An 18,083-nucleotide genomic window follows, 5' to 3' on the forward strand; every position below is an offset into this window, starting at 1 on the left:
GACTTTTTTCTACTAGAACCGAAGTAACTGTGGTAGAACTGCCTGGTATGATTGGGGACCCGGAACAGGAGTCATTGCAGGGCTGTCCATACTTTCCGGGAGAACGGAAGGGAAGACGAGAGTGCCGAATTGGAAGGTGAGCTGCCCGTAGTTGGGGTCAGAGACTTAAATAGACAATAGGTGCAGAAGTAGACCATTCGGCCCTTCGAGCCTGCACCACCATTTTGAGATCATGGCTGATCATCTACTATCAATACCCGGTTCCTGCCTTGTCCCCATATCCCTTGATTCCCCTATCCATAAGATAACAATCTAGCTCGTTCTTGAAAGCATCCAGAGAATTGGCCTCCACTGCCTTCCAAGGCAGTGTATTCCAGACCCCCACAACTCTCTGGGAGAAGAAGATTTTCCTTAACTCTGTCCTAAATGACCTACCCCTTATTCTCAAACCATACCCTCTGGTACTGGACTCTCCCAGCATCTGGAACATATTTCCTACCTCTATCTTGCCAATCCCTTAATAATCTTATATTTTGCAATCAGATCCCCTCTCAATCTCCTTAATTCCAGTGTGTACAAGCCCAGTCTCTCTACCCTCTCTGCGTAAGACAGTCGGGACATCCCAAGAATTAACCTCGTGAATTTATGCTGCACTTCCTCTACAGCCAGGATGTCCTTCCTTAACCCTGGAGACCAAAACTGTACACAATACTCCAGGTGTGGTCTCACCAGGGCACTGTACAAATGCAAGAGGATTTCCATGCTCTTGTACTCAATTCCCTTTGTAATAAAGGCCAACATTCCATTAGCCTTCTTGACTGCCTGCTGCACTTGCTCATTCACCTTCAGTGACTGATGAACAAGGACTCCGAGATCTCTTTGTATTTCTCCCTTACCTAACTTAACACCGTTGAGATCAGAATCTGCCTTCCTGTTCTTAATCCCAAAGTGGATAACCTCACACTTATTAACATTAAACGTCATCTGCCAAGTATCTGCCCACTCACGCGGCCTATCCAAGTCAGCCTGAATTCTCCTAACATGCTCATCACATCTCACACTGCCACCCGGCTTAGTATCATCAGCAAATTTGCTGGTTATTCTCAATGCCTTCATCTAAATCGTTCACGTAGATTGTAAACTGCTGTGGTCCCAACACCGAGCCCTGTGGCACCCCACTAGTCACCACCTGCCATTCCGAGAAACACCCATTCACCGCTACCCTTTGCTTTCTATCTGCCAACCAGTTTTCTATCCTTGTCAATGTCTTCCCCCCAATGCCATGAGCTTTGATTTTACCCACCAATCTCCTATGTGGGACCTTATCAAATGCCTTCTGAAAATCGAGGTACACTACATCCACTAGATCTCCCTTGTCTAACTTCCTGGTTACATCCTCAAAAAACTCCAATAGATTAGTCAAGCATGATTTACCCTTGGTAAATCCATGCTGGCTCGGCCCAATCCTATCACTGCTATCTAGATATGCCACTATTTCATCTTTAATAATGGACTCTAGCATCTTCCCCACTACTGATGTTAGGCTGATAGGTCTATAGTTCTCTGTTTTCTCCCTCCCTCCTTTCTTAAAAAGTGGGATAACATTAGCCATTCTCCAATCCTCAGGAACTGATCCTGAATTGAAGGAACATTGGAAAATGATTACCAATGCATCCGCAATTTCCAGGGCCACCTCCTTCAGTACACTAGGATGCAAACCATCTGGACCTGGGGATCTGCCAGCCTTCATTCCCATCAGTCTACTCATCACCTTTTCCTTCCTAATGTAAATCTGTTTCATTTCCTCGGTTACCCTATGTCCTTGGCCCATCCATACATCTGGGAGATTGCTTGTGTCTTCCTTAGTGAAGACAGATCTAAAGTATTTATTAAATTCTTCTGACATTTCCGTGTTTCCCATAACAATTTCACCCAATTCATTCTTCAAGGGCCCAACATTGTTTTTAACTATCTTCTTTCCCTTCACATACCTAAAAAAGCTTTTGCTATCCTCCTTTATATTCCTGGCTAGCTTGCGTTTATACCTCATTTTTTCTCCCCGTATTGCCTTTTTATTTAAGTTCTGTTCCTTACAAATTTCCCAATCACCTGTCCTCCCACTCACTTTAGCTCTGTCATACTTCCTTTTTTTTAATGCTATGCAATCTCTGACTTCCTTTGTCAACCACTGTGGCCCCTTTCCCCCCTTTGAATCCTTCCTTCTCCGGGGGATGAACTGATTTTGCATCTTGTGCATTATTCCCAAGAATACCTGCCATTGCTGTTCCACTGTCTTTTCTGCTAGGTAATCCTTCCAGTTAACTTTGGCCAGCTCCTCCCTCATGGCTCCATAGTCTCCTTTGTTCAACTACAACACTGACACCTCCGAGCTGCCCGTATCCTTCTCAAATTGCAGATAAAAACATCATATTATGATCACTTCCTCCTAATGGCTCCTTTACTTCAAGATCGCTTATCAAATCCTGTTCATTACATAACACTAAATCCAGAATAGTCTTGTCCCTGGTCGGCTCTCGTACAAGCTGTTCCAAGAATGCATCCCGTAGGCACTCTACAAACTCCCTATCCTGGGGTCCAGCACCAACCTGATTCTCCCAGTTCACCTGCATGTTGAAATCCCCCATAACTACTGCGGCATTACCTTTGCCACATGCCAATGTTAACTCCCTATTCAACTTGCACCCAATATCCATGCTACTGTTTGGTGGCCCGTAGACAACACCCATTTGGGTCCTTTTGCCCTTACTGTTCCTCAGTTCTATCCACACAGACTCTACTTCTCGTGATCCTATGTCCCCCCTTGCAAAGGACTGAATCACATTCCTCACGAACAGGGCCACCCCACCCCCTCTGCCCACATTTCTGTCCCTACGATAGCACGTATACCCTTGTATATTCATTTCCCAGGTCTGATCTCCCTGCAGCCATGTTTCCGTTATGCCAACAACATCATAGTTACCCATTCGCACCTGGGCTTCAAGCTTATCCACCTTAATTCTGACACTTCGTGCATTCAGATATAGAATTTTTAGCCCATTTTCGCTCTCTCTGTTTGAATCGCGGTCTATTGTGCTTAACCCTGCTCCCCAAACTCCCATCGGGCTATACGCCCCTAGGGATTTTGTTGTCCTTCCTAAATTTACTTATTCTTTCTGCACATTTAACTCCATGTTCCGTCAGACCATCCCTCTGTACATGTGTCCTCCTTATCACTTGTTCCGTCTCACCTTTCTCTATTACACACTTAATATTCCGGAACCGTGTAGTCCCCACCTGTCCTTTATTCTCCATTTCGCTATCCTCTCTCACATTCTGGATCCCTGCCCCCTGCAAATTTAGTGTAACCCCCTCCAAGAAGCACTAGCAAACTTCCCTGCAAGAATGTTAGTACCGCTCCAGTTCAGGTGTCCCTTCGGAACAGATCCCACCTTCCCTGGAACAAAGCCCAATTATCTACAAACCTGAAGTACTCCCTCCTGCACCATCCTCTCAGCCATGTATTAATCTGTATAATCTTTCTCTTCCTTGCCTCACTCGCGCGTGGCACAGGTAGCAATCCTGAGATTGTTACCCTGGAGTTCCTGCTCTTCAGCTTCGCACCTAACTCCCTGAACTCCCTACGCAGGTCCTCCTCACTCATCCTACCCACGACGTTGGTCCCTAGAGACAAACGACAAACTAGAGACAAACGTCCCTTAAAGGCAAGTTGCTATCGTTTCTGCGGAGCGACGGGAAGGAATGGTCTGAGTAGAGCGTCCAATGAGTTCTCTAGCGAGGGCTGAACATTCCGAGTTGGTAGCCCTTACCTCCCTGATGAGTAAATGGCAAAATAGCCAGTTTGAAAGTCTCAACTACCGTAGGCTCGGCCTGTTCTCAGGAATGAAGCCCACCCCTAAAGGGAAGAGGAGTATGAGACTTGGGCAGGGAATACCACTCAGCTGCTGGATAAGGGGCGGAGCTCTAATGACGGAAACAACAGCGATTGGTTGGAAGTCTGAATGGACCGGTTGTTGACGTACTAAGATCCGTAACGACACAGAACAAATTTGCTGCCTCTGCGGGCTACGTGCAAACGCTATAATAGGTGTTTGGCTCGACGGAAAGCCCACTGGAGCTTATGACGGGGTTTCAGAACATGTTTCAGGAGCGTGGGGGTGGGGAGTTTCTGCCTACATTATTTGGCGAGAGAGGCAGCTAAATTGCTTGCGGCGTGGAGGGGCCTTTCAAACAGCTGAATGGAACCAGTTAAGAATAGACCGAGTGGAGAAAGGCACACATTCGCCAGACCTGATCGCTTGGGTTTTCTAATGCCTCGTAGGACGTACCCTCTTCCCTAGTTCATCCAGCTGATCAGAGATCTGAGCGAGGAAGAGAATGCGATGGGGGCGCGGGAGGCCTCGGTCCACAGGGTACTGCATACAGCAAAGGACCCAACACCTGTCTCTACGGCACATCACCAGTCACAGACATATAAACCAACCCCTGACTTCTCCTTTGGTTCGCCTTGGTCTCCGTTCTCCGGGTCGTCAGCAAAATCGCTCTTCACCCAATCATTTTGTGCTTGCAGCGTTGGAGGAGATCTTCGTCCGCAGGGAAATTAACATTGGATACTTATTCCAAAAAGAGAGGCACTGGCTAACCAAATTGGCACTTAAACAATGAATTCCCCTGCGCCGAATGTTGTAAGGTTTTGAGGGCGAACTCCATCCAATTCAACTAGTCACATCATTCACACACTAGTCAAAGCATTCACCATTCATCACTTTCCAAAGCCACGTATCTTAGGGTAAGTTCTACATCTTGGATGGTTCATTCCGTCTGGCCGTCGGAGTGTGGGCGATACCCAGAGAAAAGAATTGTTGTTGCCCTCACCAGTTAACAGAACGCTCTCCATAAGTATAATGGTAATTGTGGACCACGATCCGAGACAATGTCCTGAAGACCTGTTCCAGTCTCGTCTTCCTCAACATCACCGCCACAACGTCTGCCCCAACTTTATTCACAGTGTGGTCACCGGGGTCTCCCCGCACACGGGTCAGTCACAGTGTGGAGCTCCCAGTATACCACACCCCGCAGTATGTACCCCACTTTATCGGCAGTGTGGGCACCGACCGCACCCTGGGACACTGTTCAGATCCAGTGTGAAGCTTTATTTATCACCCCGAAAGTGTGTCTCCACACGGTAAAGGTTAGGGAGTTGGGGTTACAGTGTCCGATATGCTCAGCAACGGAGAGTTTTGTCACCTGATCCGACTCATTGTGTGATACTGCATCCCACATGGTCACTCCGGTGTGGGAGGGTGGGGGAGCAGTGCGGTATCCATGGAATACTCCCAAACGTGTGATTGTTCCTTACCTGTTACAGCGGCTTATGGGTCTGCTAATTAAAACTGAACTGGAGGCATTCACCACTGTTCACTTCAAATTACAATATTACCTTTGGATACATTTCTGAAATGAGATTTTTTTTCCAAATGCATCATGGGATTTCACCATCGATTGCGAAGGATAACAGATTGGTTATTTCCCTCCTTCCAGTGTATCAATTACTGTACTGAACGTAACTGTCGCCGCTCCAATTGTACATCGCTGACCATACTGGTAAAATCACTGCTTACCAGCCACACAGATAATGTCTCTGCTTGTCCAGTTCCCTGCTGGTCTCTGTTTGTCAGTAACGCAATGTTATTATCCCAGCCCATTGGGTCTCATTGCTGATCACAGAGAGAATATCACCACTTATTCAGAATCACGTCTGGCTATATTGATAATTTCAATGCTCCTCCAGTTTGTTGATGGACACAGCCAAAATATCCCACATTATGATCATGTTCCTCAGCGCAATCACATCATCAGAGATGTTGCCCAGTCAACTGATCACACTGACACTCGATATCAGTACACATTGGTCATGAATTTATGGTCAGTCCAGCTCCTTTGCCAACAAAAAAAAAATGCTGATTATGCCAGAATTTACAAACTGTAAAATCAATACCTCAAAACTACAACCATTGATAGAATTCGAGATAGGCTGCATAGTAGGAGCTGACTGGCAGAATTTCCATTCCATGGAACGTATCATTTCTGATTGGAGTTTACCGTTTATACAGTTCAAAGAGAGAGGTGTAAGGACAATGTACCAACGAGCGACAAAAGTAACAGCAGAACATAAAGACGTTGAACTTGTATTTTGCTAATATTTTCAAGAATGACCAGGCGGTTAACGAAAAATACTCATTCATATTTTGTTGTATCATCAGTTTGGGCTGTGTTTATATTTTGAGGTAACCAGAGAAAGCGAGTGATTTTGCGGCATTGTAACATAGAAAAGCTACAGAACAATACAGGCCCTTGGGCCTACATGGTTGTGCCGAACATGTCCCTACCCTAGAAATTACTAGGCTTACCTATAGCCATCTGTTTTTCAAAACCTATGCAAAGTTCTCTTAAAAGACTCTATCGTATCCGCCTCCACCACATTTGCCGGCAGCCCATTTCACGCACTCACCACTCTCTGAGTAATAAACTTACCCCTGACATCCCCTCTGTACCTACTCCCCAGCTCCATATACCTGTGCCTACTTGTTGGCAACCATTTCAGCCCCGGGGAAAAAGCCTCTGACTATCAACACGATCAACGCCTCTCAACATCTTATACACCTGTATCAGATCACCTCTCCATGGAGAAAAGGCCGAGATCACTCAACCTATCCCCATAAGACATGCTTCCCAATCCAGGCAACATCTAAGTAAATCTCCTCTGCACCCTTTGTATGGCTTCCACATCCTTCCTATAGTGTGGTGACCAGAACTGAGCACAGTACTCCAGGTGGGGTCTGACCAGGGTTCTATATAGCTGCAACATTACCTGTCGGCTCCGAAATTCATTTCCAAGTTTGACGAAAGCCAATACACCGTACGCCTTCTTAACCATTGCTCTGAGTGTCCTATGGACTCGGACCGCAAGATCCCTCTGATCCTCCACACTGCCAAGAACCTTACCATTAATATTATATTCTTCCATCATATTGGAGCTACTAAAATGAACCACTTCACACTTAACTGGGGCATATTTTTATTTTTTGTATATCTAAATGAAATTCGCTGTTATTCACTTATTTTCAAGACGTCGTACGCTCTTATATTTGCGTGCTCCAAACTCGAATGCAAATCCGGACATTATTCAGTGGATAAAGGACACAAGTTGTGAAAACAAGTGCGCATTGTATCAATTGTTCTTGCCCGCTGCAGTTCAGTTTCCATTCCAAGATGTGAGGCAGCTTGTTAGGATGCTCTGTAATGCACATCTGTAGAACGACAACATGCGCATTGTTCTGCAGCTTCGAATGAATATACAAATTTTTGTGGTTTCAAACAGAATGTGTAATGACAAGAACAAGGGAGAATTATTGCACAATCCTAATCAGATTAATTAGAGTCAAGAAGCGACGTAGTTAACTCGTTATATTACGGAGATGGAAAAGAAAAAGAAGATTTTCTTTAGAAACATAGAAAACCTACAGCACAATACAAGCCCTCGGCCCACAAAGTTGTGCCGAACATGTCCCGGCGTTAGAAATTAATAGGCTTACACATAACACTCTATTTTTCCAAACTCTATATACCGATCCAAAAATCTCTTAAAAGACCCTATCGTATCCGCCTCCACCACCGTTGCCGGCAGCCCATTCCACCCACTCATCACTATCTGTTTAAAACAAACTTACCCCGACAGCTCCTCTGTACTTACTCCCCAGCACCTTAAACCTGTCCCCTCTTGTGGCAGCCATTTCAGCCCTGGGAAAAAGCCTCTGACTAGCCGCACGATCAATGCTTCTCATCACCTTCTACACCTCTATCAGGTCACCTCTTATTCTCCGTCACTCCAAAGAAAAAAGGCCGAGTTCACACGACCTATTCTCATAAGGCGTGCTCCCCAATCCACGCAACATCCTTGTACATCTCCTCTGCACCCTTTCCACATCCTTCCTGTAGTGAGGTGACCAGAACAGAGCACAGTACTCCAGGTGGGTTCGGACTAGGGCCCTATATTGCTGCAATATCACCTCTCGGCTCCTAAATTCAATTCCACGATGGCTGAAGGCCAATACACCGTAAGCCTTCTTAACCACAGAGTCAACCTGCGCAGTAGCTTTGAGCGTCGTATAGACTTATAGTGTGCCGTCATAATTGACCTACCAAAATGAAGCACTTCACACGTTTCCGGGTTGAACTCCATCTGTCACTTCTCAGCACAGTTTTGCATCCTATCAATGTCGCACTGTAACCTCTGACAGCCCTCCACACTATCCGGAACACTCCCAACCTCTGTTCCATCAGCTACTTTACTAACCCATCCCTACACTTCCCCATCCATGTCATTTATAAAAATCACGAAGAGTAGGGGGTCCCAGAAGAGATGCCTGAAGCACACCACTGGTCACCGACCTCCATGCATTTTCTGAAAGATTTTGAAATAATTTGTAAATATTGCTGTATTAAGAGAAATGACAGAATAAAGTGGTCTCTGCAGATGGGGATTGAAGTGAAACACAGCCTGATGAAGGTGCTTAAACTTTCCAGCAAGCGCACTCACCCTCATCTGTCTAATCTTCTGGAGTGTCACTAGCTGAACTGCGATTCACTCACCCTAATCTGTCTGATCTTCTGGAGTGTCACTACCTGGACCGGGTTGCACGACAGCTGACATAAAGCGGACACTTTGACTGTAATATTGAACTGTTTGAATGATTAAGGGCCTGGTTTATTGCTCAATTAGATACTTCCGTTGAGTAAGTAGAGTTGTCTGAACCGCGCTTTCATTAACATGTCACTTGTCACTCTGATGTTATCACTGTTTCTCAGCCATCATGGAGCTGAGATGATGATATCATTTCTGCCAACGCTGATGGCGTCATTACTAATCCACGCCCTTTGTTGAGCATTATAATAATGTTGTTTCCTCTGCACAGTTGCTGACCAAAGTGTAGATGTCACAGCGTACGCTGGTCATGTACTGAAATGCACTTCTGAGAATCTATATTTTAAATTTATCTTCTCTGTAGAACATTCAGCTGGTGATTTAAACAAATTCTTGAACGATCGCTGCAGTTAGTCAGCTGATCGCCAACGAGCTAGATCGAAGGGATCAATTAAGTGCAGTCCAGTATTTTATGCATTTCTGTTTTTAGTTGTTGTCTTCGTGGACCGCACTGGCATTACTGCTCAAGCGATAGCGCAAATAACAGCTCGAGTAAGAGGAAGACCAGATGCTCCTGTCCTACAGCTGCACCGCCAGCCACTAATGGAGGATCATTATCAGCCCCACACATCTGCTTCAACAGTCGGTATCCTAGTGCAAGCAGATTCCAAATTGTCAGTACTTAACTGGTCTCATTTCGAAACGGATAAGCCATGCTAATAATAGTCCGCAAAATAATAAAAAAAAAAGCTACGTGAAGCCACGAAACAAGAAGAAATTGAACTAAACACAAAGGGCAACAAGGTATACTTTATGTAGGCAGAGTGAAAGCTAGGAACGACAGGTTGATGACGGCTGTTTTGATGATCGAACAGGGACGGTGGTTGAGAACTGGGGTTAAATACACTGCGGATGACGAGTATTCAGCGAGTGGCAGGGCAATCCTACTAGCTTTGTAGATATAGGGTAAGGCTTGAATGTGCAGGCTCGGAGGTGTCGGCGGGAGCAGACCTGATGGGATCGGCCAGTCCCAAATGTCCAGGATGTTCCGGATCGATTCGATGGAAACCATCGTTGAGCGATGGATCCAAGTTGCAACAACGTCACCCAATAAACAGCATCCCTTCTATTCGATCATGCAAGACAAGATGCATTCAACAGCCTGTGAGTCGTGTACACTGGACCACATTTCGCCATCCGAGGTTCCGGAGGTGCAGACTCAGGTAGGTTGAGTGATCAACAGACACCCGGCTTGGGGTAGAACTTGTGATTGGTGGGTGTGATCTTGAGGGACGGTGCCAGCTGGAGACGATAAATGACTGGGATGATGCGTTGCATTATCTTCAATCCAGAGAGAGAATGTAGTTGTTCAGGGGAGGATATCCAGTGTCCAGCCAGCCAATTCCCCAAGCCTGTTAGGTCTGGTTGGGTGGCAGGTCAATTGGTATGCCGGCAGTAGGCATAGTTGGCAGTCAGGATGGTCCTCCATGTCCTGCTTGAAGTAATGAGGCAGCGGCGTACCAGGGCTGTGGCCTAAAGAACCTCCACCGCGGGCTCCGCCACAGGGAACAGGGGAAATTGGTAACCATGAAGACATCAAAGGGTGACATGCCCGTTGCGTATAGCTTGTGGGACTGCTCGGTGAAGAGAAAGTACTTCTTCCATGTGGAAAGGGTAGGGACGGCAAATCATTGAAAAACGTATACAAGTGCTGATTTGTATATTCTGACTGACCATTTGTCCGCGGATAATCACCAGAGCGGAACTCTACTGATGTCGGAGGAGGAAATAGAAGACTCTCTAGATCGGAGATGAATTCGGAGCGCCGGCACAGCTCAATGTCCTGACGGAAACAGTGGAGGTGACCTAAATGTAGAACTAAGATCGCCGTCTCATCGGCTGGCGGATGCCTGGGTAAGGTAATGAAATGGCCGCTTTGGACAACTGATCTACCACTCTCATGATCACGTGGTCCCATCGGAAGGTGGTAAACCCATTATGAAATCCATGGCGATGTGTGGATTTGTGCGACGTGGTACCGCAGGGGGTACGAAAGCCACTTTGTGGACACACCGAAGGCAGGAATCGACGTACAGACGTACATCTGCGATCAGCGAAGGTTACGAGAGCTGTGTCGCAGAAAATCTAGATTATGTCGTTCTCTAGAGTAAATCTGAGTACGTCGGGAAGTTAAGATGGCTCTAAACGGAGAATCATTTGCTTCCATCTTCGAAACAATTCTACTTCCATCTTTTACATCTTTATTCTTTTCCGTTCAGGATTCTTTTGAAGACCCTATCCTGGCTGACACGCTGACTTCGGTTCTTTGAGGAATAGGACCCATTCTCGGGTTTCAGGACTGACCATTCGCACGCCAATGGTTCTGCCTCAGAGTCCGGCTCGGGGCTCTGGACAATGGCGGATGGAGGGTCGGTGCCACGGCAGGTGACCCATGTGTTGTCGGGGGAAAGTGAAAATCTACTGCTGTGTGCCCCAAGACCCGGGGTCTTCAGGCTCAGAGCTCGAAAAAAGCGACGTAACGATCTATTATCATCGTAAACAGCGAGTTCTTTGTTATGTCTCCCCGCTCGCTGTGAAAATGGAGACATCTCCTTCTCCCTCATTAGGGAGACAGAGAACCGGTGGTATGTGAAACGCCGGGTGAAACGCCAAGTCTTTGGGCGGACCTGCACGGCTATGTCTTTGCTATTGCTTTGCTCACGCTCGAGTGCTCGGTGGTGGTGCCGATGCTCGCTTTTTGTGCCTGTGTGGGGGGGGGGGGGGGGGTGGGGGGCGGGAGTCTCCGAGTATAGAATAATGAACTAAGTGTCGAACACCGTTTCAGCCGTGTCCAGCTGCCGTGACAAGGCGTTTCACTTTCGGTAGTTGGAGGCAAGTCGGATGCAGTTTGGAAAGTTGGATTGCCCGACGCGGCGGCTTCAGCGATCACGAACTGGGACAGATTGGCGTGTGTGTTTAATCGAAATACATCTGGCGGCTAGGCCAGATCAGGAAGGGCTCGTTGCTTCAGACATCCCTTCATTCATCCCAGGCCCATTTAGTGACAGACACAACCCCGTCTCTTACTCGATAACGGCCCCAGAGAGTTGAAATCGTGTGAGAAGACGGCACAAAAAGTGATTCTTCTAGTATGGTACTCCCTGGGAGAACATATCAGATGCCTCCATCTCTACTACAAAATTTCCAGAGGTATTTGGATAACGGAAAACGGGAATTAGTTCTGATTATTTCTTCTCCAAGCTTCGTTCAGCCAATCTTCTATCCACCATGCCATCATTCATTAATACCTAGGGCGTTCTATCCTCTTTAGCAATCCCGTGAGTAGCATCTTGTAAAAGGCTTTTTAAAAAATTTAATAAAGCAATATTCATTTATTTTCCTTTATCTAATCTGCCTTTTCTTTTTGACAAAGAATTCCAAAAGTTTTCAAGCCCTATCTTCCCTTGTGGAAACCATTCGGCCAATTTTGACATGTGTCTCCATGTAATCGAGAGTTCATCCTTCATAACGGTTCATCTTTACAATCACTGAGGTCAAGCTACCTGCCGTATAATGTTCTGTCTATTGACTACCTCTCTCCTTAGCGAGTTGTGTGAACTGACATTGCCTGCATTCTGGTCATGTGAACTATTCCAAAATCCAGTTGTATGGAACGTTCGCCGCCAATGCTTCCACAACCTGTCAGATCCCTGTTTCAGAACACTGAACTCTCGTCCAACCGGTCCAGATAGCGAACTTAATTTCAAATCTTTCGGCATCCCAAACACCTTCTCCTCGGTAATAACAACTCCTGTGCCTTGACAGCCTCTAACGACTGGCATACTGCTGGCGTCTCTCCCGGATGGAAATAACAGGAATTATTGAATTCGTCTGTCATTTCTTTGTTCCCCGATTCAGAGCAAAGATAGATTATATTGGTTATTGAATTAACAGGAAATTACAAACGCCATGTTTCTATTGTTGTCACCTGTAGCCGAGACAACTACTAGAGTGAAACCGAGCAGCCGAATGACGTCATACCATTGATGACAAATTCGATTGACGGCAAAGCTTTGAAATGCACAAGACGAAGAACAACAATAATGAAACCGAGAGGTGAGCCGAAGAGAGTTTCCCAACAACATTCACTGACTTCTCGAAGCGTCTTTGAGATTTTGCAATTTAGTGTTACTCTATCAATACCACATCACATTTGGGATTTTACTTGAATGACATCATGTTTATTTTTACCCCAGCTGTTGGAAAGCACGTCAGCCTTTTGTTGTATTGAATATTCAGTGCTGGGTCGAGTATAAATAAATGAGCGTGGAGATTCACCAGCTCAGAGTTTCTTCAGCGAGATCGCGGACAGGTGGCAGACCTCTGAATCCCACACAGTATGCTTGAAACATTTTACCGTGTGAGAGAGAGATATTACTCGATCGTTTCCGTTATTGGTGTTCCTGGTAAGAACAGAGGCGAACTAACATTTGCGGATTTGTGTGCACGGTATTTGTGTGCACCGACAGCTTGGTGATGCCGGTGTGTCAGTGAGTGTGGTGCAGACATTGTTCGTTCAAAAGTTCCCTTGCAGTTTAATCCGTGGGCGAGGCTGAAAATAAACCGGCAGCTTAACCAGATGTAGGGTGGAAGATCTGGGAAGTGGATTCATGCAAGGCAGTTTTGATTTATCAATTCAAATTCTTTGGCTAAGTAAACTCCGATAATCCATCGTGACCGGTATCTTTACGGCCTACTCGGTGTTATTTCGTTTTGATGGTGCAATATGCTTCAGATTCAAATTTAAATGTATTGCGGCGTGTTTTAAGGAATTGCTGTAAAATTGAATGGAACGGGTAAAGCAAATACCCGGCAGGATTCAGGGGAGAGAGGCAAACATCGCTTGTGATTCAAACTCCGAACCAACAACCATCGGGAATAGAAAATTCAATTAAGGCCTGTGGGTGCTTTAATGTACCAGGGTTAGTTTCCATATTCTATTTTTGGTGAAGTGATGTGGGATTTAAGAGGCAAACTATCGGTGGCTCTTAAAGGTCAGATGGGGTGAGGTGCATGTGATACTCGGCTCAGAAATGAAAATTATTCAGAATATTGCAGTGCTTTGGAGCAAACTCTAAAGAAGAAGCTGTTGCGATGCATCAAATTTGGCTGTTCTTCAGAAATTAGATGTTTTAAGCACTAAATGAAAGATGCCTGAAAATTTCAGTGGGTCACACAGAATATATATAAAAAAAATAAATTGGGAGTTTTCTGATCCAATACTTTGATATAATGAGAAGGAACCGCGGATAGGAGCAGTTGAAGAATTTATAAGAAGCGAGACAAGCGTAGTCCCTGTCGGTGGGTGACAAATGAGAGTCTGCCCTGAGACCCACGGAGTGGCGATACTGTAATTCACTTATTGTTTTTACTGTCCCTCCAATTTCCCTGATATCCACCATCGATCCAATAATGGGTCTCAGGATTTACTCAAAGAATTCATAATTCTCACAGATAAAATCTCACTACTATTCAAAGGTACTTCTTCCAAGGGCAATCCTGGTTCCGCATGTGGGGATAACCTGGCACATTCCCAAAAGGCCGACTGCCTTCTTCGTTCTGCATATGTGTGGCATAGAGAATGGAAGTTATTTGTTTGGAGACTTGGGGCACATAGTACAAAAAGTGACATTAGTACAGCCATCATTATATTATTCCCCCTTCGTTTCTCCTACTTCCTTAACGGCGGGTTTACAGTCGGTTCGATGAATCCACCTTGGTTGCCCCTCCACCCTCACTGCCGTGGATGTGGTCAGCAGCACCTGATAGGGTCCTTTCCACCGAGTGTCCAATGTCTTTCTATCCCAATTCTTTATCAAGACGAAGTCTCCAGAATTAATAGCGGGATAGTCCCCTTTAGCTTGATCCTCGTCCCCTTGGTGGACCTGGCGAAACTGCGAATGTGAACTTTGGAATTTCTTTTGGTTAGCTTACACATTTTTTCCATTTCCTCTCCTATAGTGTGCATTTCTATTTTATCAGGGAGGGAATGATTTAACCCCGGTGTCCATCGGGCTTTCCATAGATGATTTCTAATGAGGATAATCCAGTTTTAGTCGAGAGCGTGACTCTCATATGGAACAATGCCAGAGGTAAAACCTTAAGCCAGGTTAGTCCAGTTTCTTGCATAAGTTTAGTTAGCTTATTCTTTAAGGTTCCATTTGCTTGTTCGACTATGCCAGCTGCTCTTGGATGGTGAGCACAGTGAAATTGTTGTTTTACTGCCAGTTCTTTACAGATGTTTTTCATTTATCTTACCAATAAAACGAGGGCCATTATCTGAGCTTATTGATTCAGGTAAGCCCAAACAGGGAATCACTTCTGTTAGTAATATTGTTACAACAGTATATCACTGATGGGTATAGCGTCTATCTATCTGCTAAATACATCTACTATTACTAAGCAATATTTACAACAATATACTTTGGGTAGTTCTATAAAATCAAGTTGTAAAGAAGGAAAAGGTCCCCCCGTTCCGGAAACACAAGGGATTCCCTTTCCAGCATTCGTGTTTTTGCTACATGCTGTGACTCGCTTTTCAGCTGCTTCCTGGAAATCAGGGATCCACCAAGGGATTAACCATTCCCTCCCTTCCCAAGTGTGTACAATTATTTACTCAATCTATCAAGATAGATAAGAACACACAGGGATCACAAACCTGTTCTGCAGGGGTCACCCAGAAATTTGTCTGAGGTTGAAGGTGGTAACCCATTTGGTATCGTAGTTTGCGTTCTCCTTCAGGGGCGTCCCCCTGGAACTTATATATTCCCCCTCTGTTAGTTACGTTTTCCCCCATGTCCGCCATACCTGTCCTTAGGTTTTGTCTAATAAGAGTTTGTTGGGCTCCGGAGGGGACTAAAAATTGGGGTACGGGAGTCGATGAAAATGTTCGCACTTTAATCTCTTTGAGATTTCTTTTCCACAGGCTTTTCATTTTAAAATTCGGAACGTTAATCACAGAGGATTCCAGCTTCGGCTTGCACTTTTGCCTCCTCTACTGAAGCCCTCATTCAGGCCCTGTTTATTTTCTTCCAAATAGTTGTGGACTCCCTCTTCAATGTAATCTTCATTTATGACTTTGCGTTGTTTGTTTAAGGTCTTCTACAAAGAATTGGTTCTGTGGTAGATTCCTCAAAGTCAGAACTGAGTACGCGGTTAGACTGCACTTTAGACTGTTGCTAGGATACAGGCACGAGTCAGAGCAAGTAGCTCAGCGTTCTGGGCGGAGACAGCTGCTGCAAAGGAGACTTGCTCAATTACTTCACTGCCGTCACTTATCGCATAGCCAGAACATCGTTTTCCTGCTGGATCCACGAAAGAGCTTACAGCCTCATAAAACGTTGCCTCGGGCTGGAAGGGATTGTATTGCGGAAGGGATAGGAGAGTCTGTCCTTCTCTCACGGTGATCCGGACGGGGTTGGGGGGGGGGGGGGCTGATGGTGCTGTCGACTTCATGACCTGAAATTTCTCAGAGATGTGGTACAACGTCTTGGGTACGTTCAATATTAAAATAGTGTCTTGCCAGATGTCCCGTCTTCAACTTTGACTCCTTTGAGTATCGGAGTTGGCCCTCGGTCAGGTCTTGCCAGTCTCCCTGGGTGCCGGAGGCTTGTTTCGTCAGGGTGTAGGCAAGGAACCCTAGGCTCTTTGGCTTGAACCCAGGGCAGAGCCTACCGGTGGTATGGGGAACCACCAGTGCTGTCTATCGCCAAAGGAAATCCGAAACTTCGGCCAGTAATGCACTGCCCTCTCTTCCTTAACCTCTCCAATCACTGTGACTGGGAACCTCTGTCCCTCGAGAGGTGCATAATACTGGCTTTCCTCAGTTGAGCACTCTGTTGGATCATAGCACAGAGGGTCTGCCTCTGGCAGAGGGGGTTCAAACGAAGTTGAATCCAATTTGAGTGCCCACCACTCGCGGGGGGGGGGGGGGGGGGGTTGTCGGTAACTGGGGACGCTGTCGGTTGTTCGCTAGTCCCAGGATGACATCCCTGACCGTGCATGGAATCTCGACTTCCAACGGACAGAGCAAGTCTCATTCTGCCAGATTACACCGCAGTGGCTGAGGACGAGAATACGTGCATTCCTTGCCTTGTTTCCCGTTTCTAATCCCCCAGATGTAACACCCTCACATCCTTCTTTCCGCTGAACATTTTCATCTTTAATTTTAGTTCCCACCATGGTTGATCGGGATTCGAAAACCGGATCTCAAAAATATGTGAAAGCTCGTCGTATTCGATTTTGATCATTGTCAGGACAATCCATATTATTTATTCTAAACGTGTTGGCTGGCTTAACTGGTAAGCATTGGAGCAGTAAGACATTAAACTTGGGGGGGGGTGGGGAGTGGGGGAGGTGGACGGATTCCCAATATTAGAGGCTTGGTCTCCGGCGAAATTGCCGTTGCACGCCTCAAATCGCTACCGATAGACTGTAATCTGGTCTGTCTGTTCATTTTCATTCTGGTTTCCCGCCTGTAACTCCTGATAGGTTTGGTATCTCAATTCTGCCTTCCATTTCCGCCCCTCATCAGCTGAGAGAATCATGCAGCAGAGACAGAATAAATCTTGCGGGGTCGCATTAAACATTTGTATAGTACTGCGGACACACTGAGCAAACTGTGCTGGTTTTACTTTTCTATCTGGGGTCAGGTTCATGATCATTATCATTTCCTGAGGCTTCCAGGGTGCATACACAGGAATTACTGGGGGCTGCTCGTGGATTGGGCAGCTTTCGGGAGGGCAATTGTCTCTGTTGAGCCATTAACTCTGGGGTCTTATTGGATTCTTCCCTCCCTGTCTCGAAATAATCCTCGGTATTCCCTTTCCTGATCTCAGGGGATAGAGAGGCTTCCCTTCCCTGCCGCTGCTGTTTTACCCGAACGGCCACGGTATCTGAGTACTGGGAAGATTGGTGTTCGGGAGAACCGGGCGCACTCGGCCCCTGATAAGCTAGAGATACTGTGCGTTTCCAACCCTCATTGCGGTCATTATGCTCAAACAGGGTCGATATGCCAGACATGGTTCGGGATCCCGTATTTGGCCTAGATCTCGCGCGTGGCACTGCCAATCTAAACCTTCCTGTCCATATCTGCCTTTGCCTGTTTTCTTTGTTACTCTGTCTGGCCAGAGAAGTGGTGTTTCATTTGGTGTCAGCTTTATCTTTCCATTCATTAATTAGGAATTTCCATTTCTTTCCACAGTTCTTTTCCGTTCACATGACTCTGTATCCCAAGTTCCTCCCAAAGGCCAAATATCGTAACCCAATTTCTTATTTAAGCCTGCCGATAATCTACAATAGT

This window comes from Hemitrygon akajei, unplaced genomic scaffold (assembly GCF_048418815.1).
Source record: "Hemitrygon akajei unplaced genomic scaffold, sHemAka1.3 Scf000104, whole genome shotgun sequence".
In the NCBI taxonomy this organism is placed as follows: Eukaryota; Metazoa; Chordata; class Chondrichthyes; order Myliobatiformes; family Dasyatidae; genus Hemitrygon; species Hemitrygon akajei.